Source organism: Rhipicephalus microplus, chromosome 4 (genome assembly GCF_043290135.1).
Source record: "Rhipicephalus microplus isolate Deutch F79 chromosome 4, USDA_Rmic, whole genome shotgun sequence".
NCBI classification, from domain to species: Eukaryota; Metazoa; Arthropoda; class Arachnida; order Ixodida; family Ixodidae; genus Rhipicephalus; species Rhipicephalus microplus.
Window position 1 is genome coordinate 129,154,256 of NC_134703.1, and position 23,902 is coordinate 129,178,157.

Below are 23,902 nucleotides of genomic sequence, written 5' to 3' on the forward strand. Positions count from 1 at the left end.
GGCAACATTGTCTGTTAGATCTCATTAGTATTGTGTCAAAAGAAGGAAAACCGAGGCCTTAAGTATACGCTTCTTTCCCTTAGATTATATATATATATATATATATATATATATATATATATATACCGAGAAAGGCCGGTCAAGAAAGGTCACTTCGATCGTATGCACGTGTGCCATGTGAGGCAGTTTCTTTCCTATAGCGCAAGTACAATAGAGGACAGAAGAAACGCGGTCTACAGCACGTGCGCCATTCGAGGCCCACGATACCACAGCGTACAGCAGAATACGGTGAAACGCAAACGAATGTCTGTCTATACAGCCGGGCAGCGGCTTACAGCCGCTGCAAGCACACCCGCTGTGTGCATGCGGGTTGGCCGCCACTTCGCTTCTGCCGAGTTCGTTCTGCCTCTCGCAGCGCCGTGCAGAGCCCTCCCCGCGTCTCGGCAATGGGAGCGGTCCTGGCCGCGAGGACGTTAATTAATGGCGCCGACCGCAGTTTCCCATTTGTCTCCCATCGGCAATTCGTCTTTGCGCGCAACGGTCTTCGGCGGCGGCTGCTCTATTCGCCGCGCCTGTGTATACTTTGTGCAAAAGCCGGCCCCCGATGCTGGAGCGTTCGAACACGCACGCCTTCTGTGTCTCTCGCTATACCTGTCTGTCCTTGCGGTCTCTGGAGGTCATCGTCCGTGCAGCCCGAATCGACGAGTGCGCAACCACATCAGTGCTTCGCTGCAGAGAGTCCTTTGCGGAGACTCTCGTGCGCCGAGTTTCGCCTGCGCATATCAGTTCGCTATATAAGGTGTGTTTTTGCTGAATTTCGCTATGTTGTATAAGTATATCGTTCATTGCCGAGTTGAAAAAGACAACGAAGTTGACAACACGGAAAATGAAGAGAAATTTTGTCGCTTTATACATGCCTATAGAAGATGATGACACGTAGTCCTTATAAGTGGCGCAAGGGCCACCAGGCATGGCTAGAGCATCAGAAGTAGTCACGAATATTCAATTGATAATTGGTTCCTGTATAAAGAGGTCTAAAAGAGGTGCTCGTGCAAGTCTTAAAATGTAGAACAATTAGGACAGTGACGGTATGGTAAGATTGGTATGCTTGAGAAAAAAAACAATACAAACACAACGCATGTATTCAAATAACAAGTAACGAGTAACACATCAGCCTCACCATGAGGTCGCCTGAGTTACATTGACAATACGCGCCTTTGTAAATGTTGTCGCTGATTTTGTTCCCACTGAAGTATATATATATATATATATATATATATATATATATATATATATATATATATATATATATATATATATTCTGAAGTTCGTGTCATTCCATTGGTTAAGACAGTGAAATCTGCTAATATAACAAAACAATTGTTAGGCCTTGACGTCCACGATACGACTATAACGGACACCGTAATGGACGGCCCGGGTAATTTTGAAGAGCTGGGGGTTCTTTGACGTGCACTCAAATCGAAGTACACGGGTACACAAAACAAAAAAACAGCAGCCCTAATGTTGACATCTTGAAATACAATGTATCAATGATTTCCCACCTATCACATACGCGGTCGTTGAATGTTGTTTTGCAGATTCGATGCCTGTGTTATCCGCAAAGTAAAATGAATCATCATGACGTGTGAAACACTTATTTTTCCGAATAACACCTCTATGTATACCCTGTGAAGCTGCACATATTGCCAAACAGTATACTCTCTTATATATGTATTCATTACTAGGTTAGTTACCGGGTAAACTGTAGAAGAGGTAAACAAGACTACAGAGGGATTCTAAGGGTTTATACGATTGCCGCCTCGTATGATATTCTTGGCTTCATTATATATTGCTTCTACCTGAGGGCTCCATAACTCGTCTAGGAACGGCTTTTTGATCTCTTATAGTGTAATGTTTACGAGGTACTGTATATCATCACATACTTTTTATTAACACAAACAATTCAAGAAATGAGCCCTCAATATTCCCTCCTTTCGTTCGTTATACCAGGTTGTTACTCTACCTTTCTGCGGCGATGCAGCGGTGATCTCACGAAACGTTGAATCGTTTCTAACAAGTTGAAGCTGCACAGACAAGAGTTCAAGTGAGTGGCCTGTACGTGCCACCGGGGACAGTCACTGCTATTACTACACCCGCCAACCACTTTGAGTGCCCAACATGGCTCCACAAGATAAGACTCTCAGCGACGCCCTTGTGCCCGAAGTGCAAGAAAAACGGCGATATAGAACACTATTTCCTCAATTGTCGTGGTGTTAAGAAGGAACGACAAGGTTTACTTGAAGAACTGCAACGGTTACAGGCTCGGCATGTGACAGCGTGACTGATATTGCGTTTCCGCGCGGTCACTCAATCTTCACGAAACAAGTGTCGCGACTTCTCTTGAAATTTTTGAATGCCACACACCTCGCATGTGACTGGTGATAAGTGACAATTATGTTTGGGGTATAGTGCAGTGAGGTAATTGATATGTGGGGATTAACGTCCCAAAACTACCATAGCGTAGTGGAGGGCTCCGGAAATTTCCACCACCTGGGGTTCTTTAACGCGCACCCAAATCTGAGCACACGGGCCTACAACATTTCCGCCTCCATCGGAAATGCAGCCGCCGCAGCCGGGATTTGAACCCGCGACCTACGGGTCAGCAGACAAGTGCGGGGCAGTGCAGCGAGGTAGACTCCGGCACAATACTGCATGTCGAATAGCACAGAGGCCAAGGTCTTATGCAGGCTTAAGTCACGCTATGCGCGACATTTATTTTAAGAGCCTGCTCGTGCTTAGTTAAAAACGAAGGACAATTAGCTACAATTAGCAAAGAGGAAACCGGGTGGGGCAATTGCCTGCAAATTATGCAAGGCTACATCCGCCGGCTACCTACAACATCCTTAACCTTAACCTCGAATGGAATGTTCTGTGATGAGAACACTTCCGTCAGGATATTTTCTGAACATATAGATCCTGCAGGAGTCGGCGGCGTTCGCAAAGCTTTCCGCACAAAAGCACTCTCTACCATTGGCCAGCCCGACTTGATAATGATATGTCCGGTATGAAGATTGGCTCATCGTTACAAACAATAGTTTTTGTGAATACAGGCCGCTTTTGGCGGTACCGAAGTCAGCTAGCCAATGAAATATCACTTTTAAAGAGCTGTCCGGGTAAGGATATTCTATCTTGTCATGTGGCGTTCGCTATAGAGGTTGTCACGCGAAGAGGTGAACACTTAAATGCGGACACGTCACCCGATTTCATCTTGCACAATTTGTTCTAATAAGGACATGTAAGATTTGGTAATCTAGACCAACTCTGATTCAGGATATAAGGTGATGATGGAAATGTAATGTGTACTGTGCATAAAGACACGCCCATTCTCTTCTTTGGCCGCTGCAACAAATTTCAATCATTGGTTTTCTTTCATGTTTATAGCGTTTATCAGTGGCTCCCAGCAATGGCCCACTTAGCCGATAGTACTACGTATCGATATACAGCACACCAATGACAATTTGCCGTATGCATCAAGTTGTACGTGTTAAGTACGAGTCCACACGGCATAAAGGCACACTGGTCAATCGCGTGCACGCGATAAACAAGTTTAAGCCACTATTCGTGTATACAGACTCACGCCGTATTTATAGCTTCAATATGAAAATACGCGAGCTTTCATACGCGTCTTCTTTCTGTTTTTATATGTGATGAATCCTTGGAGGAACCTATATATCAATTGCAATTGGCATTCCCCGGTGGCGACCTGCAGCCTTGACACGTTATAATTCATCACGACAGCTTGAAGCGTACCTAACTTGGTTAGCGTTCCTGCTCCAGGCATGTATATAGCACTCTCGCACACTCAAGAAAACAGCCCTGCCAACTCTACTGACGCTATAGCGCCGTATAGGAGTATATAAAGAAAACATGACATATAGGCACACTATATGAGAATGCCGGGGGCCATGTACAGCGAGCAAGCTCCCAGCTAACTCTCTTGTTTTCCGGCGGGCAGTAATAAAATTAGCAACTCAACTAATCAGCGGAGCATCTCTTCTCACGAAGTATAAATGCGTTATACGACCGGACCGAAACACAAACGGGGGATTGAGAGAGGCAGCGGAGAGGATGGCTAGTATCATCTATATAGAATTCGAAGCTGCTGCTGCGAGTTTCTTGGATGGAAGGCTTGCGGGGGGGGGGCAGTAGTATTAGGACGTAATGGTTGCTCCCCTTTGCATCGCCGACGATTTATCACCCCAACCAAACGGCGCTGTGCACGTGAGCACGCGAGAAGAGAGGCGTTTGCTCGCGTTTTTCCGCGCATACACAATACAGCAGCATGCGGCGTGAATCGAGGGGGCGGGGATGTGCCGGGCCGGCATGCAGCTCTCTCTCGCGGCGTATCCACGAGTTAGCTCGAGGGCATAATACTGCAATCCTCGACTCGAGCGTCTCTTCTGGCGCGGTGTTGCGAGGAACAAAGAGCGAAAAAGAAGAACGCGACAGCCGAGACGCGCAATGAAGCGCATGAACGAAAGAGAGAAAGAAGAAATATGGTATAGACGAGCTTATCTGCGAGGCGCATCGTCGCTGTGCCTGTGTGCGCAGCGGCGGGTGTGCCTTCGCCGCCCAGGTATGGGCGCTTCGGAAATGAGCACGGGCGCGTTAGGGGTATGCGTGCGTCCGAGCCGCGCCGCCTTCCACGGCCGGCGCGAGTGTCTTCTTCTTGGCGTCCTTCCTCGTTGCTATCTTGAATGCCACGGCAGCGCGCAAGGCTAGGGAGGACGAAGAGGAGGACTGGCACGAAAAAGAAGTTGAAAACAAGGTTTCACACGGTAGCTCGGCGCATAAGGGCAAGAGCGTATACGTGTAGCGAGAGATACCGATAGAGAATAAGTAGCAGTGGCGATTCAGGCTGCTGGCGCTGCAGAAGGCGGATGTTGCTCAACGAAAGACAGTAAGAATCAGAGCCGATGACTGGAGGACGTGATTGAAATGAAATAAATGACTCAACAAACAACGCTCTAGCCGAGAGCTCTATAGGTCGCACTCACGACTGTCTGTCGGAGCGCGGAATTATCGCCGAGTATGAAATGGCGCTGTGAGTAAGATAAATAGGCGATAAACGAATCATTTACTCAGACACATCCGTGTGATAACGGAGATAAGACGACTCTTACGGCCACAGGGCGGTGTGTGTTTTTGAAGTTCGAAATCACGCCGTGCCGCTTTGATGAATGAGCTGTCAACGATTGCCCATGGAGCGACGATTGCGCTGAAAACGCGTACAAGAACGCACCTTTATTGTTTGTTTCATCGAGTAAATGGCCTAAGGAGCTACCTGCTCTAGTTTAGTTTGTACACATACTCAGGCGCTTCATTATGTTTGGAACCTTTAGAGAAATCTTTTTTGCCCCAAGCTAGCTCGAGAGGCAACTTTATAAAGGGAGTTATAGGATCGCATTGGTCACCCGTGCATGCATGCTCCATAAGCAAAGTTTAACCGTGTAAGTTTAACAGTGTACGTATACAATTGCTTCCACAGAAACGTACGCACGAATGCTGTGGTTACAGCGTTGTCACCGAACCCGCATCTCAGACTCAACGATAAAATGCCACTGACTCATCTTTTATATATGTGGCAAGTTGAATGGTGAACTTAACGAAAACAAAAAAAAAGCTCATGTTAAATAAAAGTGGGAAGGAAGTGCAAGTCATGTAGGTCACAATTAACTATACCCGTGCCTCCAACGCTTTATCTTACTTCTCCTGTGTTTTCTTATACACATTTCGTGGCTCATCGAAGTGTCTACAGTGTGATACCTCAATGTCATCCTTATTTCCAAAGCATGCGTTGTTTGCGACTTGCACGACGCGTTCAAGTGACCCGCGGTATATATATGATGTAATGGGTCGGGCTCACCCTAACAACAGCAGCTCAAATTCTCAGCGCACATGTACATGTTCGCGCCTGAGGTCAACGAATGTCTCTGTACAACCGAGCAAAGGTCAAAGACATCAAATGCTGGTCACTTGTCCAAATTCAAGCCTTCGATTACCAATCGCCCCACCGCGGTGGTCAAGTGGCAAAGGTACTCGACCGTTGACCCGCAGGTCGCGGGATCGAATCCCGGCGTCGGCAGCTATATACATTTCCGATGGAGGCGGAAATGTTGTAGGCCTACGTGCTCAGATTTGGGCGCATGCACGTTAAAGAACCCCAGGTAGGCCTGAATTTCCGGAGCCCTCCACTACGGCGCCTCTCATAATCATATGGTGGTTTTGGGACGTTAAACCCCACAAATGAATCAATCGATTGCCAATTTACTGTAGGTGCGATAGTTGTCCATACAGTGATCACGGTGAATATGCACGAGACATTTTTTTTGGGTGGTTACGAATATGCTGCGCGAATGAAGCCACCGTCGCCGTGACACTTATGACTACATGTTCATGCTGACATTCATGGTACACCTTTGAGACTAACCACTCGATTCGGTATATGATAATACGCCATGGGGAGCACGAGCGGCGTTAACGAGCAAGGTGCGGTATAGAGACAAACTATGCACAGTGCTGGAAAGGATGCACACCACAATACAGCGTAACGTTTAACGACACTGCACTCGTGCGACAGATATCGCCCGAAAGCCACGCGTGATCACCTATGTGAGCGGCCGGACGAGTATTATGCTAAAGGCGAGAAAATTACGCGTTTGAACGGCACGAGCAACTTCGTGGTTTCCTTGTGGTTTCTTTCTATGCGACACGTCATCGCCACTTTCGCCTTCAGGCGTGCTTCAGGCCAGCGATTCGTCGCTGCGAGACAGTCTTGGCTCTCAGCCAATATATGCCGTGGGCAAGCGGCACCGGCGACATTCGATACGCCAGACATATTGGCTATAATTATCAGTTACGGACGCGCAAGCGACATGTAATTAATCCCCAACGCACCGTCATCAGCCCATCGCCTTGAACCTTTAGATGTACGCGACGCGTATAGGACGTTACCGCGGCCAATTGCGGTGTATACATCCCTAGGGGCTGTTCAAGTGCGAGGCGCTCCACGCTTATTACACAGATACAATTTCGGCAAAGGGTATTCCTACTCTGCTATACCTTGCAGGTTTCTTGTAAACGATAAAGAAGTGTTTATGAATGTGTAGCTTAAGCGAGTTAGAGATAAACAATACACGTAGGCAAAAAAACTCGTCAGTTTTAATGCTTAAAACAAAATAACGGCAATATTAAATTAATATTTATCATAAGATATTTGCGGCTGAATAGTTTATGATAAAGAACCTGCAGAAACTCTTTTTAGCAGCGTGCTCGCTTAAAAAAAATGTGTGGCCGCGGTCTGGAGTACTGACAGTACACTGCATGGGCGTGTGGGTACTAAATGCTGCACCACTGCATACGCGATCCCTGCATCATGATATTGAAAGTAAGCAGCTCCGAGACGTGGCACACCCAGCCAGACTATCACAGCGTAAGAGTCGCGTTCTGTATACAAAATACGCTTTTATCTCACTATTGGCTTATCGTATTTTCCACAGTTCTGCTTTTTGTTTCTTTCCGTAACACTGTTTGCGCAAGAACTCTTTTCTTAGCGTTTTGTTTGCGCATACAACTAGAGCGACAGTTCGGCTGTCCTTGTGCGCAGTTGGGGCGTGATTCAATGTGTGTATTTAGTTCGCAAAGGCTATTCCTGTTTCGGCGGCCTCATTCAGGGATTCGATATAACTTGACCTTCGCCGATAACATGCCTCTTTCTAGTATCTGGAGTGGCCGTAGTTGGCTCTTATCAAAAATATTAGCCTGCAATAGACAGTTGAAGTCTGTGCAACAGACAAGACGCGGTCGTGCGAGACACTATATTCAATACCAGGTTAACGAGGTTCTAATAAGCACACACTGTAGGTATTTTTATATCAGGAATCCCACAATTAGAAAGGTCACTGTCACAAAAGATATCCTAAAGCAGGATACCTGAAAGAAGGGGGAGGGGACAAATGCTTGCCTAAATTTTACGCTGTGGCAATATGTGACTGAGACACGTTTGTTCTCAATCAATCTTGAAGTTTCAGTTATAATTATCATGTACCTGTAGTTGGCGTGAGTTTCATAGTCTAAGATGTGAGCGTGAATTTATTTAACTGAGCATGCGTGGTCTTTTGCGTCGGCTTCTCCATAATGATCGATTAAAAAGAAAGATGCGGGCAGGAATTTTATCTCGTGGCGGAAAACGTGAGAGATTGACACAAAATATTCTCCCGCCTGCTCGTGTTGGCTGTCCAGATTAGGAATGTGTCACTTGCCAGTCATTATAAATTTTCACTTGCGTATATTCGCAGCAAGTTCTTACGCAAGGATTGTTCCTAATTGAAAAACTAACCCGTGTCCTGATCAGGATGCACATACGTTTCAGGACCAGACACGCTTAGAAACAGGATCAAGGTACGCCCACTCGCGCTTACGTAATTGCGCTTACGTAATGAACGTAATCAAGATGCGCTTACATAATATGCCCAACAACTATGCTGCGCATATTATTACTGAAGCTATATACCTGGTCAGGGTTAGGCACAGTCCACGTGTACGACAGAAAAGCCCCGTGTATACGACCCCTATTACTTACGGAAAAGCTCGCACAAATCCAAGGCTTTCCGTCACTCTCAGCAGAGCATGCGGGTTTTCTTGATTGTATACAGCTGGTCCAATTCGTGAGAGGAAGGCGTGAGCGGTGATTTTTGCGAAACAAAAACACTGTGACCGTGCGACACCTCCAGAATGACTCGTCTGAGCAGCGCATAGCAAGTGCAACAGCTGTCATTGGGCAACTTCATTTGATCGCGCGAAAGGCTTCAGTATAACCTCGCGGGGCTGCGCACCAAGTCGTTGTTCATTGTGAGAAACGGGCCATTGTCCGTATATTGTTAGGACCGGCGCCAGGTCTTACAATGGATCGGCGTTCCTTTTGATGTTCCTTTTGAGTCGCCAAACGGGTTGGCGGCCTGTGTCCGCCATGTATTGTTCCCACCTGGCCGGAGGGTGCGGCGTCCTGCCGCCGCGGCGCCGTGAGCAGTTCGGGAGACCACCGGTGCAGCTTCTTCTTTGGAAGATGACGGCGGCGGCGGCGGCCGGGAATCGTCCCGCTAATTGAACGAATCGTTCGGCACCCTTTGAAGCTTGTTTACGGCGGCCCTTTCGATGGATGCAGTCATCAACTCCAGACCCCTCGCCCAGCGACACACCTTGACGGGGGGGGAGCCGCGTTCGTGCCACATGGCCGTGCGGTGACCACGCTTCAGTTTTGAACGTTCGCGTGGACCGTGCGTGCTCGTCACCCTCGCGGGTAATGTGTGGTCCGTGATTGGACGGTGCCATCTGTACGCGGTCCCCGATCTAGGGATCTGGGGAGGACAGACCCTTTATAATGAGCCCCCACGGCTCATTCGGTGTGCTTTTTCGAGTGGAGAACTCGCCATGTACGAAGAACGCCACTATATATCTAAACTTTCTTATTGACCTCTCTCTAATGTAAATAAACGTCTGTTCTCTGTTTTCCCATATAAGCATTGCTTCTCGCTATAAGGGACGAGTCCGATGGGAGCCAGCTACCAACGACGAGACCCACAGGACCCAGACCACAACAACTGGATGGCAGCGGTGGGATCGAGCTCATCGACCAGGAGGCAATGCTGAGACCTGCTGTCTGGAGGACCTAGAGTCGGACAAAACTGCTTCGTGGCATCTCTGACAACACGGGAAGGAACGCGTCCGAATTCATGACTGCATAGGGTGAGTGCACTGCTTTTCTTTGCTGAGATATCACCAGGCTTTGCGTAGGATTGTAAACAAAGCAGTGATTTGGTAACGGTTGACGGAAGTATTGATAGTACGTCAAAGTTGTTTAGTTAAAAGAGTTAGCAGCACCAAGGACCGCCATGAATTTGAAGGGACTAAAAAAGCCAGAGTTGTTAGAGTTGGCCCGAGAGCTGGGCCAGGTAATTGCCGAGACGAAAAGAAAGCAGGAGATCATTGACGCCATCGAGAAGATCGGGGCAGATGACGATGAGCTGAGCGAATGCTTGGAGGCTATTACGCAAAGGAAAGAGGAGCAGAGGCTCCGTGAGGAAAAAGAGGAGCAGAGGCTCCGGGAGGAAAAAGAGGAACAGAGACGTCGTGAGGATAAAGAGGAAAGAGAACGTATCGATCGTATGGAAATGAAACGCCTAGAAATTGAACTAGCAAAGGCTCAATCAATGAACGGAGCTAGCGCAGTGGCACGAGAAAGAGAGCGCCGAATGACAGATTTGATGCCATCCTACGCGGTAGGAGGGGACATGGGTCTTTTTCTGGTGCACTTTGAGCGCACGTGCGAGAGGGAAAATTTTGCTAAAAACACGTGGCCCCAGCGCTTGCTTACGCTGCTGCCGTGTGAAGTAGCTGACATTATAGCCCGTATGGGTAAAGAAGACGCAGACGACTATGACAGAGTCAAAGCGAGTCTGCTCAAAAAGTACAGACTGTCAGCGGAGGCGTTCAGGCGAAAATTTCGTGAGATCGAGAAAGCCAAAGACGAGTCATACCCAGAGTTTGCGTACACCTTAAAGGTAAATCTGGAGGAATGGCTTGGAGAGGAGGGTGCGCTTGGCGACGCGGAAAAGACTCTGCAGTGTTTTGCGTTGGAACAATTCTTTCGGCGTCTACCTGAAAACATTAGGTACTGGGTTCAGGATAGACAAGGAGTAGATACTATCACGAGAGCGGCAGAGCTCGCAGAGGAGTACGTAAATCGCCGTGCCCTCGAAGGCAAGGATGTCCCTAGGAGGGAGATTAGTAAATATCGGGCCGACAAGCCTCCGCGATGGACAAAGTCGGGTCGGTATATGCCGAAGGAGGGTTTAGACTCCAAAGGAAGCGGTGATGAGAAAAACAAGAGAAAGGAAGAAGCACCCGAGAAAAGGGCGGAAGGGCAACAGAAAAAGGCGTTCGAGGCCAAGAAGCCGATAGTTTGCTATAACTGCCAACAGACGGGGCATATTTCTTTGGGTTGTAAGAACCCGAAAGTTGTGTTAATGTCACTCTGTAGTAATGACGAAAACATGAAATTGCTAGAACCATACATCCGAGACCTAGTCGTGAATGGCCAACCGTGCCGCGTGCTCCGCGATTCGGCCGCCACTATGGATGTAGTGCACCCGTCCTATGTCGAGGAGAGTCAGTTTACAGGAGAATGCGCGTGGATAAGACAAGCAGTAGAGACAAACAGTGCATGTCTCCCAGTAGCAAGAGTCCGCATCGAAGGCCCTTTCGGTGTTCTAGACACTGAAGCTGCCGTTTCGGCACATCTCCCAGTGCAATACCCGTATTTGTTCTCAAATAAATCAGAGTACTTGCTGCGACAAAAAGGAATTGGGTTCAGTGAGGGTATCGTACAGGCCTTAACTCGATCCAAAGCAAGGGAGCTCGCCGCTCAGACAGTTTGTAAAGATCCGGTGGCAGACGAAACAGCTTCAGCGGCAGAGCCTTCTTTACCTGGCACGAAACTGGACCGCCCTATAATGGAGCCTCAAAACACAATATCTAAAGAAAGATGTAAGAAACCGGATGAATCCGAGGCATCTCGAGAAGTAGAATGCACCATAAAGCTGTTAAATGTAAGTCCTACAGAACTGATAGTGGAACAGGAAAATGACTCCACTCTCCGTAACTTAACGCCAGACGCGAAGGAAGGGGTGGCTAAGCAAAACATTCAGTTCACCAAGAAGGGGGGCGTCTTGTACAGAAAGTACACGAGTCGAAAAGGAGTTCGGTTTAATCAGCTAGTCGTACCGTATCCTTTCCGCAAGGAGCTGCTGCACCTGGTCCACGGAGGTTTGTGGTCAGGGCATCTCGGCATCAAAAAAACAAAAGAATGTTTGTTACGGGAGTTTTACTGGCCCGGCTGCTTTCGGGAGGTGGAGGCATTTGTAAGAAGCTGCGACACGTGCCAACGCGTTGGCAAGCCAGGGGATAAGGCTAAAGCACCTATGAAGCTGGTCCCCATTATCACAGAACCGTTTCGCAGGCTAGTTATAGACACAGTGGGTCCACTTCCTGTAACGCAGTCCGGGTACCGGCACATACTCACAGTGCTCTGCCCGGCCACGAAATTCCCGGAAGCAGTACCGTTAAAGGAGCTCAGCTCGGAGGAGGTAGTTAAAGCGCTTTTATCTATCTTTGCACGTGTAGGCTTCCCCGCAGAAATTCAGTCCGACCAGGGATCTGTTTTTACAAGTGCACTAACCTCGACATTTCTAGAAAAGTGTGGCGTTAAAATCATCCACAGTTCTGTGTACTACCCTCAGTCAAATGCTGTAGAAAAGGTACATTCAGTCATGAAACGGCTGCTACGCGCCCTTTGTTATGAGCAAAAAGAGGATTGGGAGGCTTGCTTGCCCGCAGCTATGTTCGCGCTTCGGATCGCTCCTCACGAATCAACAGGGTTTTCGCCTGCGGAGCTTGTTTACGGACGTGCTCTTCGCTCCCCACTTCGCATTGTTCGAGAATCTTGGGAGGGCCGGGCGGACGACCCTTCGGTAGTAGCATACGTGCTTGAGCTGTTAGACCGACTTCACGCAGCTCAAGAACTAGCGGAGCAGGAAATGCGCAGAGCTCAAAACAACGCTAAGCGCTATTATGACAAGACAGCCCGGACGCGAAGCTTTCGAGTAGGGGAAAAAGTGATGATACTGAAACCCTCACTGAAGAATAAACTTCAGGTCCAGTGGGAGGGACCTGTTGAGGTAGTTCAGAAATTGTCAGACACAAATTACTTGGTTACTGGACTGGGAAGGCGTAAAACGCAACAGGTGTACCACACTAATCTGCTCAAACCGTACCAGCAGAGGCATGCCGTTGTAAACATGTCGCTCAATCAACCGGAAGAAATGCCTATTGATTTCCCGGAGTTAACAACAGAAAACAAAGACATTGGCGAGACTATTAGTAACCTGGTAGAGCAGGCGGAGTTGGAGCCAGATCAGAAAGCGGAACTGAAGGAACTATTGTTTGACTTTAAAGAAACATTTTCAGACACACCTGGCAGAACCAAAGCCCTAGTTCATGATATTGAGCTGACATCTTCGGAACCAATTCGTTCTAAAGCTTACCGCGTTTCCCCGAGGCAACGGGAAATAATGGCCGCGGAGATAAACCGAATGCTCGAGCTAGGAGTGATCGAGCCAGGAGAGAGTGATTACACCTCGCCTCTGATCTTGGTTGAGGTCCCAGGGAAAGAGCCGCGACCGTGTATTGACTATCGGAGGCTCAACTCGATTACAAAGGACCAAACTTATCCAATTCCGCATATTGAGGAAAGGCTTGAGCAAGTCAGCAGTGCCAATTTCATCTCGACTTTGGATTTAGTCAGGGGATACTGGCAGGTGCCTCTAACTGAAAGGGCTAGTAGGCTTGCGGCGTTTATTTCCCCGATGGGAACATTTCGGCCGAAGGTCCTTAGTTTTGGATTAAAGAATGCCCCTTATTGCTTTTCTGGCCTAATGGACAAAGTGTTACAGGGTATGGAGGACTTTGCCCTCCCGTACCTAGATGATATTGCTATTTTTTCTTCTTCCTGGATAGACCACATGAAACACTTGCGAGCTGTGCTATGTCGTCTGCGTGAGGCCGGCTTAACAGTGAAGGTTGCGAAATGCCAATTGGGGCGCGCTGAGGTAGCTTATCTAGGGCATGTAATAGGCCAAGGCTACCGCCGGCCGTCAGAAGTAAAGCTGGCCGCAATAGACAACTTTCCCCAACCACGAACCAAGAAAGACATTCGGTCGTTTCTTGGATTGGCCGGTTATTATCAAAGGTATATCCCGCGTTACTCTGACATTGCAAGTTCCTTGACAGACGCTCTTAGAAAGACTGAACCCCAGACCGTAAAATGGGATGGGGCCAAGGAACATGCATTTTCTACGCTAAAGAAAGCACTAAAAAGTCAGCCAGTGTTGAGCGCGCCTGACTACTCTAAGCCGTTCATTCTTCAGTGTGACGCCAGCGACCGGGGTATGGGTGTCGTGCTTTGTCAGAGGGGAGAGAACGACCAGGAACACCCTGTACTGTATGCCAGTAGAAAGCTTTCTGTTCGTGAGGAAGCATACAGTGCCTCAGAAAAGGAATGTGCCTGCGTTGTTTGGGCTGTGCAGAAGCTAGCTTGCTACATCGCCGGTTCTAGGTTCACAATAGAGACTGACCACTGTCCCCTCACATGGCTACAGTCCATGTCATCGAAAAACGGCCGTCTTTTGCGCTGGAGCTTAGCTCTTCAACAATACACCTTTGATATCCATTACAAGAAGGGTAAACTCAACAGCAACGCAGATGGTCTGAGTCGTTGTCCCTAGTACCCCGAGGGCTTCAAAACGATTTTCTGCTTTCTATCCTCGATTTGAGGCCCACTAGTTTTCTGTATTTATCCAAACATGTGTCAAGTGTTTTGTTTAATGTCTTCAAAAGTGGCTGATGTGGTGTTGCGACTCGGCGGGGGCCACAGGAATAAAGTTGAGGTAGAAGGAAATGACTTCCACAGGTGAATCTAAGTCTGGTGATTCTGAGTAGGGAATTGCCGTGTGCTTGCTCGTGTGTGGGTGTGCTTTCGGCGCAGTTTCCGCAGTTCCTCATTTGTGGTGGGCGGAAAATATGGTGGAGAGGGGTCACCTCATCCCTGCGAGCAACGCCCTCTTGGTCAATGATCATCGGATCCAGTGTTCGGGACAAAAATAATAGAGGAAGAGCCGACAAGCTGCAATACAGATCCCGCTGCACAGTACCTGCTGGCCACTGCACCTCGGGATCTTCTTTCCCCGGCGGAGAGGCTGTTAGGACCGGCGCCAGGTCTTACAATGGATCGGCGTTCCTTTTGATGTTCCTTTTGAGTCGCCAAACGGGTTGGCGGCCTGTGTCCGCCATGTATTGTTCCCACCTGGCCGGAGGGTGCGGCGTCCTGCCGCCGCGGCGCCGTGAGCAGTTCGGGAGACCACCGGTGCAGCTTCTTCTTTGGAAGATGACGGCGGCGGCGGCGGCCGGGAATCGTCCCGCTAATTGAACGAGTCGTTCGGCACCCTTTGAAGCTTGTTTACGGCGGCCCTTTCGATGGATGCAGTCATCAACTCCAGACCCCTCGCCCAGCGACACACCTTGACGGGGGGGGAGCCGCGTTCGTGCCACATGGCCGTGCGGTGACCACGCTTCAGTTTTGAACGTTCGCGTGGACCGTGCGTGCTCGTCACCCTCGCGGGTAATGTGTGGTCCGTGATTGGACGGTGCCATCTGTACGCGGTCCCCGATCTAGGGATCTGGGGAGGACAGACCCTTTATAATGAGCCCCCACGGCTCATTCGGTGTGCTTTTTCGAGTGGAGAACTCGCCATGTACGAAGAACGCCACTATATATCTAAACTTTCTTATTGACCTCTCTCTAATGTAAATAAACGTCTGTTCTCTGTTTTCCCATATAAGCATTGCTTCTCGCTATAAGGGACGAGTCCGATGGGAGCCAGCTACCAACGACGAGACCCACAGGACCCAGACCACAACAATATGCGATCGCGATGTCCACTTAAGAGAGCCGGAACTATCACGAAGCAAACACACACAAAAAACTTTTGTTAAGTCTGATACAGCACATTAAGTGCTCGATATAGATCCCTGCTAAACGCGTTAATGTGGCCATGCGATACGATCGGTCCATTGGAGAACATTTGTCGAACGCTCACGCAAATACGTGAGCGTCCGACGTATCAGCTGACATCGTGACTGTATAAGACGGTATTTAAAGTCCTGGTTTGGTTGGGCGAGTTGGTAAAACCACCCATTATAAAACGCTATTTGCGAATAACCTCAGGAAAAGACGAGTAAAATAGGAATCGAACGATGTATTGCGATTACTTGTCGTAGTAGATTAGCATGTAAGGTGTCACGCTGATACTCGAGGGCGCAGGTATGACTCCCGGCCACTGCGTCCTCATTTCTGAGTAGAGGAAGGGGAGGGGGGGGGGGGGGTGCAACGTTACCGGACATTCCTATTCTTCGATTCAAGTACACGTTAAAAAAACTCTCGTGGTTGAAATTTCCGGAGCCTTCAACTACGGTATTTATTAAACTGGGTTGTAGGACGTAAGACTGCAGCGATTTTCACTAGAGCATTGTGGTTATGTACTTTGTAGCCGCACTGCTTTCCGAATTGTGAGAACCTGACATGCTATTGAGACATATTCCATATACGCTCTTTACCCGCGGTTTCCCTCGCCAGAGTTGACAAATGGGTCGGTTAGTTCTGCTCACCTAACAAAGTGAACCATCGCGAGGAGAATGACGCTGGCTGATTGACAACATCTCGGCTATTTCAAGGCGTGGCCATCAGCCATATAGTTACACGCTGAACCAACTGTCCTGCAGGAACAGCCCGATGCGTGCGCGATTTCTCATGGTCGAGCATCCATACGGCGTGAGAATGTTTCCAGGCGCCGGTCGGAGTCGAGGACGCGACTTCCTCGTCCCACATTCTTGCACATTCCCGGCTGACCCTAACGGGTCGTGCGGGGAAGCGAGACCCGCAGGGGTGTACGAAGTTGCAGGAAGGTCACCGTACGCGATGGCCGATGATACACGCCGTCTTCGAAGGGGACGGCGCGTATTAGACGAGGTGGAGGCTCCGCCGAAACGTTGGCGACCCACGCACAAACTGGGCGCCCGAGGGCAGCCGCCGGTATACGCTTTAAAACCAACCTTGCGTCACACGGGCTCAACGGTGCCGCGAACGCGACGCCTGACATAGCGGCGGACGCGCTTTGGGCGCAACACGGCGTGATTAATCGATTCCATTACGCCTCACGCGCTCCTCGCACGAGATTGCATAATGAAGCGCGCTGGCTGCCCTGGAGCCAAGAATGCAGCGCGTCTCGAAGTGGCCTCGGCTATACGCGAGTGTTTGTGTGTATACGAACTTGGTTGACGCTGAGTGCGTGCGTGCGTCAGTATACGTGTGTGTGTGTGTGTATTCTGGGAGACGCTGGTCGAGGACGCATTTCTTGCTCGGGGCACGCGGGCTAGCTGTCCATGAACCGAGCGGCGAGCTCAGCGAGACCTTACTTCTCTTTTGTTTTCTTTCTTTCTTTCTCAAATCCACGCTGCGTGAAGATTCTAAATATTATGCCTCTATGCAAAGATAGGTGAGATATGTCGAAAGAAGAGGAAAGAAAACTAAGGGTTCACTAGATAGCCTTTCACTAGATAGCCTTTGGTAACACTACTAGATAGCCTTTGGTAATTCATCATACTAAGCACTAATGGGTTAATGATTTTCACGGTTATTAGCCGTAAGCACAAAAGGAGGAAGTCTTTGCACGTTGCGACAATATAGTGTGCGCACCGACTTTTAAATGGAACCAGATGCATACGTCGAAGTAAGCGGTGTACGGCTACTGTATATGTAGCATATTAGGTACTCTACCATCAATCACCCAAAAGCGCTACGTGCCGAAAGGTGAAACTATAGTTATGGGCTACATTCGTTTTCTCATTCTGGATATCAGCTTTAGAGTTAAGTAACGACAGATTTCACTACATTGCAGTTATTTTTATTTTATAAAACTACCATCCACTAATTATTTCTTGCATCACTAAATGAATAAACATGAAATAGATTTGTACTGCCGCGTTTTGTTTACATTTGTGATGAATTCTTGCGTTTATGTAACATTGTTGGGGAGGGGGGGGGGGCTCTTTACAACAACTGCGACGTTTACGGGACCACACCTTTATGTAACAACTAATGCATAACCGTTCATGCAATAGAGAACTTGTGGACAGGTTATACATAGACTCGAGCCGTAATTCCTTGGATTCGCAATTTCTCTCGGTGCTTGAAAGCATCAAAGCTCGTTAGGAATAACAGCCAGCGAATGTGCACAAGCACTTGCTCTCTGTAAAACGTGAGCTCAGCATTTTAGGCTCGCGGGCAAGCACGCCAACTGATTCGCTCGTATACAGGCAAGACCAACAACATGTGCACCACCATGGTTCCACATCTAATCATCCATGGGCTTGCGTTATTATTTTTCATAGAAGTCACAATTTCTTTTTTTTTTCAGTCCCTCTTTCTATCACAGTGAAGCACATACGCAAATAGCCCACCTGCCAATAAATATAGTTTAACTGCAACTCACTGTAACCTGCCCCCTGACCCCTGCCACCTGTCTCTTTCAATGTGCAAGGAGCCCCCGGGAAATAATAACAGGCTCTAAGTGCAAATGGCGTTTATCCGTATATAGGAATGAATATTCTGACTCGCCCTAAAGTACAATGAGGAAACAAGTATATTGGAATCAATGTATACGTTACTCGACATGAATGCCTCACCTTTTACGGACGCTTAAAAAAGAGCAAAAAAACATGAGCAAATTGGTCGTTTAAAGAATAAAAAGAAAGCATTCTCACCGCAGAATCTTCAGCTGCAGGAACGGCACGCAAGATATCCGCGACGTCCGAACTGCGGCAAAACAAGAGACGCATTGGATGAGAGACAAAGGAGAGGGTGCGTAGTGGTTAAATGGGAAAGGGATCAGTGGTGAAGCATCGTTTAAAACGCACAGACCGAATGGCGCAAGTAAGGGTGGAGCAGTAAGTCAACCATGGCTTTTCCGCGGCCACGCGGCGCAGCAAATAATCGAAGGAGGCGCGGCCAGCATCGAGGAGACGGCGGCCTGCAGCCTCACTGTTTCTATAAGTACACATTTGAAGATCGATTTTTTCCGCATCGACTCGTTTCTATACGAGTGGGTCGTCATAACGACGTCCCCAGCGGAAGTCAAACACAGACGGGCACCGTCCCAGAGAAGCACAGGACAATACGAGGCAACCAAATACGCGGGCCGCGGCGTAATATCTCGCGAAATAAACTAGCGTTTCCTTTGGCTTTTTCCTCTCTCCCACTCTCTAAGTACACTATATACTACTAGCTGCAGCATTATTTTCCTATAAAAGCATAAAGTAATTGAAGCAGCGACTGCATCAGGATGCGTGAATGACAGGCATATAGAATAAAAGACCAATTCAAAAGGTATACGAAAAAGTCGTCTGATCCTTCAACCATGTGTTAGTATCCCCACGTCAGAGCGCACACGAGAAGTTATTATTTAGACGCTTGCTTTGGTACGTCTTTACTATATATAGGATGAGCCGCGTTAATTCCTATTTGAACAATATGTCGTCTGTGTGTGAAGCTTCCATCTGAGTACGGTCAACGGCTCCAATGTATGATTTTAGGCTCGGCACTCGCGGGCTTTAAATGGAGAAAACTGTCATATTCGGTTCGTAGCAAACGCGGTTTCCGTTTGCCAGCAATCGCAGGAAGAAATTAGCCGAAAGAGAATACGCAGTGCAGGATAGAAAGACTAACCAGGCCACAACGTGGTGAACACTCTGCCTAGGGTGAATATCGATTATCAAAAGCACGCAAGGTCAGGGGTCAGCATCATTCAGCTGTATAAAATAAACGGTATAGACGATAGGACGAAACTTTCGCACGTTCTGCTGTTCACTCTAAACCGGTGCCCTGCAGGCCGTCATCAAAAAGGGCCGTGGTTAGAAGGTTTTCCATGCAATTAAACCGCTCCTGTCTCCCGTTGATCTTCTAAGCCCGACAGTCATAGGTTTGCAAATATCACACCGGATAATGTTGGTGTCGGAGTAGACACGAAATAGTCAATTGTGTCAACATGCTCGAGTGCTGCTTCTTTGGAAATGTCGCAAAGCCTTCCATCTATCGAAGTTCCTTCTCCGTGACCGGCCATCTCGGTCAAACCTTTCCATTGCGAATCATTCCACTGTGAAAAGTCATTAGAAGCTTTAGAATACAGCAATATGCTAGAAAACTGCCATCTTAACAAAGTGCCACATTTCTTCTAAATTGAAGTAAAACTTCCATTTATTTCTACCATATTTCCGTAAAGTCTGCCTTAAATGCAAACCACGGAGATAAACCAGTGCAGTATTCCTCCGTAGACGCGATACTGAGTGCATGCACCTCCAGCTATGTTAGCCATTGAGACCTACCCAGAATGCGACGTTTGAATACATTAAAGACAACTTCGTATCAAAACACTCGTTGCTGTTGCAGTCCCCATTCACAGGCTAAATGAAATTCCAAACGGTCGTCGTTAAATAACAAAGCACACAGTACCAAAATAGAAAGGGCGGTGTCTGTTACGCGGACGGAACAAACAAAATACGGCGCGCGCACAAGGACATTCAGCAAAACGCAAAAAAAAAAACGCAAGACGAGACAGCTATACACACAAGGCGGGGCACAAAGAAGCAGCAGTGCACAGAGGACAGTGACACGTGGTACTTAGGTATGCATGTAGCACGTACACAGGCGCTCCGCGGCGATTCCGTGGTGCGGCGTGCCCTGCGAGGTCAGACTCACCGCGCCGCCCAAAATGCTGCATGGTCGGCTGTCACCGCAGTACCTAGCCGGTCGTGGTGAGCCCCGTCCAGTGTCTCTCTTCGAGACTCACTCGGCCGATGGGTTCGCACACTAGGCTCGCCCATCCCTCGCGGCGGTGTCCGGCTTCCCGACGGTGAGCGAGCAGGCTACCCTTCCCCCCCCCCCCCCCAAAAAAAAACTCTATTCTTTGCGCAAAACAAGGGGCGAGCGTGTCTCTTCGAAGTCTCTATAGACCCTCATAAACAAAGTAAGAATCAAAAGGGGACGGGGGGGGGGGCGATGAGTGGGCGTACGCAAAGTCGAGATCGAGCGGTGACTCTCCTTGGCTACGGATGCACGCACAGAGATACGCACGTACACGTGCGCTTGTCCGATACGAACAAGCCCCAGAGAACACACGCACTGGGTCTTGCATGTATGTGGCGAGCCGGGAACCGGTGCAGTTTGCGGTAGCCGAAAAGAGCCGCTCCGTGCAGCAGAAGCGACACGCGTCGTGTGTGTCCCGTCCACCGCGGATCGATGTGGCTCGAAGCAGATCGTGGGGCCCCGATAAGTTTGTCTAAAGCCGAGTGCTCTCTCCCTCTACCTCTCCGCCCTCCCTAGTCGAGACCGAATGACCAAACCACCTGTCCTTGCGCGCGTACGTATGCGTCTGTTGGTGAGCCTTCGTCGTGTTCTCATATCTATACCCGCATACTGATGTAAGTATTTAGAGTCCGGGGTCCAGTCGATATAAGCCGGCCATTTTTACGAACCCGTTAACCGAAGATAGACGGAGCGAATGAAAGAGAGTGCGAGGTTTGTAAGCTATACGGCTTGGCCTGCCCCGGTTTGTTGCGCACAGCTTAACCCGTGTTTTAGTTCTTGATTACTTGCTTCTGCATTTTTTTTTGCAAGGGTGGTTCAAACGAGACACACTCACAACAGAGACCGATAAGGTGATAAGGAAGTATGCGGGGGCTCCGGAACTTGCAGTGAAACGAAATAAATCTGTCGCGCGGCTCTTCCCACATAATTTGGCGCACTGCCCGCGTGAGTATTAGCATAATCATGATAACTGGCAGCGCTTGACCATGCAGTGAAAACAAATGCAGACAGAGAGAACGGAGAGGAAAGGGCTAAGCGACGTTCTGACGGCAGTGTTGACGCATCGTATATGGCTATATTTGTTTACCAATGAGTCCATGCACACAAGCTGCATATTTCACCGCCACATTGATACGAATCTAGTCACGCGGTGTGTTAGCGACAGAGAAATATGCACATATATGAAAATCAACTTTCACAGCGCACCGCTGCGAATGGGTCTGTGCATAGTTCGTTCGCGATGCGTGGTAGTATGTACATGTATGCAAGCATCAATTAAGCAACTGATATCGCTTTCATGTCTTGCGGAAGATGTATACGATTTCGCGGAGAAGTGAGTGGCATCGGCGTTGCCGCATTGAAACACGCGACTAAGCAGTATATACCCTATACTTCTGATGGCAAAAAAAGAAAAAAAAACAGCAAAAAGAGTAAATCGTTTATCAATAACTCTAGACGTTTAGAGAATTATAAGGTTTCATCACTGAAGTATTGAAAGCAGTAAATTGCTATCAGAAAAGTAGCGAAATAAATACCAAGTAAATAATTACGTTTTATTGAAATGCAGAATAGTTCGTAAGGAAAAGCACAATAGAAAATTCAGCTTCATAATAGGGCCTCTTTTTAATGAAGATGACCGACCAATGTGAAAACATGCAGCTATTATACAAGAAAATCAATATTTAACAAAAACTATGACACTTAAGCAATGTCATTGCCATATTTATTTACTTGACTTTACAGACGTTAATGTGTATCATGATTGGCGCACATGCACATGAAATGAGCAAACGAGTTTTATACATAGAAACCTCGCCTAGAGAACAATCAAGCGCGATGAGTCAATTCGTTTGTGCATGCACAAAGACACCTCCGTGGTTTGCGGCATGGTATACGCTCCTGCTTCTGGTTTCCACTTCATTGAAAGTGATAAACTGTGCTTCCATTCTCCGACGCACATTCACCGACATCGCTCGTATACAAACTTAGCTGTTGTCAATGATCACGTGACTCGCCGTTGTCGGTTACGACTTGATAATTCTGGGGAGGACCCGCCCAGGTGATCGAAGCGCGGCTGCCAATCACTTCCGCGGCTAAAGAAATAGTCCCACCCACGCGCTTGGCAATGTTCTCCGAAGGTCAGAGAACCGGCCATCGATGCGGCTCATGACGTGAGCCAGGCGTGCGCTCCCATTGGTGCAGGCATTAGAGTACAGTGCCGTTCAACACCACTCGTATTGTCAGCCCTCTAGAAGTGGATAAGGTAACCGTATGTATGCACGGCAGTTTGCCAAAAGGAGCCTAAGGTGTCTCGTAGTCTCATGCAAATCTAAGCCACTATGCACTTGCAAGACAGTGAGATCCAAACACGCTGTGCACGAACATGTTCCCTTTAACAGTGCACCCGATTGTACAAGCACCCTTCGGGAGAAAATCCCGCGGACTTTCAAAGCTACATTCGACTATATATGAGCGGAAACTTTGGCAAATGCCGAATCGGCAACAGCCGAATGGCAACAACCAAATCGAGATTCGCTTTATTAACACTTGAGAACTCAGCCTCTCACGGGAGCGCAAGTACTCAATAACGCATATTTAAATCTGTTCACTTTAGCAATGTTTCGTGAGAGAGACAAGAATGATGCCGCAAAGCGATGTTATTGTCTAAAAGTGTGGTAAACCGGTGAGCGACGCCATCTATGCGATAAGAGATAGTAGAGAGCATGGGAAGTTGGAGATATCCTTGGGAATGAAGAAAGGAGCTGTATACACTTGGAGAAATAATCGAGTGTGCAGATCTAAATAAACCCAAACAAAAACGAATGAGAAAAATAGGAGATTAACCAGATATTTCTACCTGGCACTATGCAAAAATGTAAAGTTAGCAGAAAAAAAAAAGATATCTAGCAATGGTCTCGCAAGGCTTCAGGATTCGTCAGATTTGCTTTCGAGAGTAGACAGTGATAACGTGATCGGGCTCCATTTGGATCGTCCTAGCCGGGCCTCGCTTCTCATTGCATGGACAGGTCAACCGTCACGGGAGGAAAAGGAACGAGAGATGCTGTTTGAGAGAAGGCAGCCGTTCCAAGAACGGGCATGACTTGCCTCTGTGGACGATTGTTTCTTACCAAACGTCATGGACTGTTTGAAATAGTGTGTATTGTGTACATATGAGGGTTATTTTTCTATAACTCATGGTTTGAGTAGTTGATATAGTTAGTGGGAGTTTTTTCTCGATATAATAATAAAACTGGAGTGGCCCTGCGGTAAAGCTCCTCACCGCCTCAAACAATTTCTCAGTTTTATTGCCAA

General features: G+C 48.1%; 2 protein-coding genes across 5 annotated transcripts in view; one reads left to right on the forward strand and one right to left on the reverse strand.

Moving 5' to 3' along the window:
* The window catches only part of LOC142814608 (uncharacterized), a 168,950-nt gene that overhangs the window by 32,455 nt on the left and 112,593 nt on the right, over positions 1-23,902 (forward strand). The gene's annotated exons all lie outside the window — the stretch shown is intronic.
* The window catches only part of LOC142814609 (uncharacterized), a 137,481-nt gene that overhangs the window by 16,096 nt on the left and 97,483 nt on the right, over positions 1-23,902 (reverse strand). For both annotated transcript variants that reach the window (XM_075893651.1, XM_075893650.1), the window contains one exon: positions 18,493-18,544. The gene's annotated coding sequence lies outside the window, so the exon portion shown is untranslated. The remainder of the gene's footprint in view (positions 1-18,492; positions 18,545-23,902) is intronic.